Source organism: Lathyrus oleraceus, chromosome 2 (assembly GCF_024323335.1).
Source record: "Lathyrus oleraceus cultivar Zhongwan6 chromosome 2, CAAS_Psat_ZW6_1.0, whole genome shotgun sequence".
Classification (NCBI taxonomy): domain Eukaryota; kingdom Viridiplantae; phylum Streptophyta; class Magnoliopsida; order Fabales; family Fabaceae; genus Lathyrus; species Lathyrus oleraceus.
Genome location: NC_066580.1, coordinates 453,116,759 through 453,120,646, shown reverse-complemented (window position 1 = coordinate 453,120,646; position 3,888 = coordinate 453,116,759).

Below are 3,888 nucleotides of genomic sequence, written 5' to 3'. Positions count from 1 at the left end.
CTTGAGCCACAGAAAATTCCTCAATACACTGATCTATATACTCCTTGAAACGTTGTTCTGTAGCCTCACGAGACAAACGCGTTTGCTCTAAGCTCGCAAACAACGTATGAATGTCGGAAGGACGAGGAGGAATCTTCGTTCTTGGATCAGTTACCGATCTTCCTTTACCATAAAGAGGAACCAGTTTCTCTTCCCCAACAACGCCTTTGCAAACGGGACATTCTTGACGATGAGAACGATGATGTAACCACTTATAAAGACATGGCCAACAGAATAAATGACCATAAAGTGTGATCACTGGATCCTGAGCCAAATCGAAACAAATGTTACATTCAAAATAACAGGCATCGTCATTGAAACGGTTCCCCGACGAACATGATGGATTCGGTGCAGTCGCTGATCTCATTGTTCCTTCCAAACCGCGCGAAACTCGTTGATACGCTGCCCTGCAGCCGCACCATACTCTACACGACACTCCTTGATGCGCTGCTCAGTCTCCAAACGACACTCCTTGATGCGCTGCTCAGTCTCCACGCGACATTCCATGCGAAACGCGTTGATACGCTGCTCTGCATCCGCACGAAGCTTCTTTATACGCTGTTCTGCATCCACACGATACTCTCCGCGACACTCCTTGATACGCTGGGCTGCCTCTGCACGACACTCCTTGATACGTTGTTCTGCCTCCGCACGAAACTTTTTGATCCGGTAATCTGCATCAGCACGACACTCTTTGATACGACACTCAAGCTGCTAGAAACGCCGCTCTTGAGCCTCCTGAAGTAGTGCGATACGCTGCTCTTGAGCCACACAAAATTCCTCAATACACTGATCTATATACTCCTTGAAACGCTGTTTTGTAGCCTCACGAGACAAACGCGTTTGCTCTAAGCTCGCAAACAACGTATGAATGTCGGAAGGACGAGGAGGAATCTCAGTTCTGGGATCAGTTACCGATCTTCCTTTACCATAAAGAGGAACCAATTTCTCTTCCCCAACAACGCCTTTGCAAACGGGACATTCTTGAGGATGAGAACGATGATGTAACCACTTATAAAGACATGACCAACAAAATAAATAACCACAAAGTGTGATCACAGGATCCTGAGCCAAATCGAAACAAATGTTACATTAAAAATCACAGGCATCGTCATTGAAACGGTTCCCCGACGAACATGATGGATTCGGTACAGTCGCTGATCTCATTGTTCCTCCCAAACCACGCGAAACTCGTTGATACGCTGCTCTGCCTCCTCTCGGCACTCTTTGATACGCTGCCCTGCAGCCACACCATACTCTACACGACACTCCTTGATGCGCTGCTTAGTCTCTGCACGACACTCCTTGATGCGCTGCTCAGTCTCCACACGACACTCCGCACGAAACTCGTTGATACGCTGCTCTGCATCCGCACGAAGCTTCTTTATACGCTGTTCTGCATCCGCACGATACTCTCCACGACACTCCCTGATACGCTGGGTTGCCTCTGCACGACACTCTTTGATACGTTGTTCTGCCTCCGCACGAAACTTTTTGATCCGGTAATCTGCATCAGCATGACACTCTTTGATACGACACTCAAGCTGCTAGAAACGCCGCTCTTGAGCCTCTTGAAGTAGTGCGATACGCTGCTCTTGAGCCACACAAAATTCCTCAATACACTGATCTATATACTCCTTGAAACGTTGTTCTGTAGCCTCACGAGACAAACGCGTTTGCTCTAAGCTCGCAAACAACGTATGAATGTCGGAAGGACGAGGAGGAATCTCAGTTCTGGGATCAGTTACCGATCTTCCTTTACCATAAAGAGGAACCAATTTCTCTTCCCCAACAACGCCTTTGCAAACGGGACATTCTTGAGGATGAGAACGATGATGTAGCCACTTATAAAGACATGGCCAAAAGAATAAATGACCACAAAGTGTGATCACTGGATCCTGAGCCAAATCGAAACAAATGTTACATTCAAAATCACAGGCATCGTCATTGAAACGGTTCCCCGACGAAAACGATGGATTCGGTGCAGTCGCTAATCTCATCGTTGCTCCCAAATTGCGTGAAACTCGTTGATACGCCGCTCTGCCTCCTCTCGGCACTCCTTGATACGCTGCCCTGCAACCGCACCATACTCTACACGACACTCCTTGGTGCGCTGCTTAGTCTCCGCACGACACTCCTTGATGCGCTGCTCAGTCTCCACACGACACTCCGCTCGAAACTCGTTGATACGCTGCTCTGCATCCGCACGAAGCTTCTAGATACATTGTTCTGCATCCGCATGATACTTTGTGTGACACTCCCTGATACGCTGGTCTGCCTCTGCGCGACACTCCTTGATACGTTGTTCTGCCTCCGCATGAAACTTTTTGATCCGGTAATCTGCTTTAGCACGACACTTTGATACGACACTCAAGCTGCTGGAAACGCCGTTCTTTAGCCTCCTGAAGTAGTGCGATTCGCTGCTCTTGAGCCACACAAAATTCCTCAATACACTGATCTATATACTCCTTGAAACGCTGTTCTGTAGCCTCACGAGACAAACGCGTTTGCTCTAAGCTCGCAAACAACGTATGAATGTCGGAAGGACGAGGAGGAATCTTAGTTCTTGGATCAGTTACCGATCTTCCTTTACCATAAAGAGGAACCAATTTCTCTTCCCCAACAACTCCTTTCCAAACGGGACATTCTTCAGGATGAGAACGATGATGTAACCACTTATAAAGACATGGCCAACAGAATAAATGACCACAAAGTGTGATCACAGGATCCTGAGCCAAATTGAAACAAATGTTACATTCAAAATCAGAGGCATCGTCATTGAAACGGTTCCCCGACGAACATGATGGATTCGGTACAGTCGCTGATCTCATTGTTCCTCCCAAACCGTGCGAAACTCGTTGATACGCTGCACTGCCTCCTCTCGGCACTCTTTGATACGCTGCCCTGCAGCCACACCATACTCTACATGACACTCCTAGATGCGCTGCTTAGTCTCCGCACCACACTCCTTGATGCGTTGCTCAGTCTCCACACGACACTTCGCGCGAAACTCGTTGATACGCTGCTCTGCATCCGCACGAAGCTTCTTTATACGTTGTTCTACATCCGCACGATACTCTCCACGACACTCCCTGATACGCTAGGCTGCCTCTGCGCGACACTCCTTGATACGTTGTTCTGCCTCCGCACGAAACTTTTTGATCCGGTAATCTGCATCAGCACGACACTCTTTGATACGACACTCAAGCTGCTAGAAACGCCGCTCTTGAGCCTCCTGAAGTAGTGCGATACGCTGCTCTTGAGCCACACAAAATTCCTCAATACACTGATCTATATACTCCTTGAAACGCTGTTTTGTAGCCTCACGAGACAAACGCGTTTGCTCTAAGCTCGCAAACAACGTATGAATGTCGGAAGGACGAGGAGGAATCTCAGTTCTGGGATCAGTTACCGATCTTCCTTTACCATAAAGAGGAACCAATTTCTCTTCCCCAACAACGCCTTTGCAAACGGGACATTCTTGAGGATGAGAACGATGATGTAACCACTTATAAAGACATGGCCAACAGAATAAATGACCACAAAGTGTGATCACTGGATCCTGAGCCAAATCGAAACAAATGTTACATTCAAAATCACAGGCATCGTCATTGAAACGGTTCCCCGACGAACATGATGGATTCGGTGCAGTCGCTGATCTCATTGTTCCTCCCAAACCGCGCGAAACTCGTTGATACGCTGCTCTGCCTCCTCTCGGCACTCTTTGATACGCTGCCCTGCAGCCACACCATACTCTACACGACACTCCTTGATGCGCTGCTTAGTCTCCGCACGACACTCCTTGATGCGCTGCTCAGTCTCCACACGACACTCCGCGCGAAACTCGTT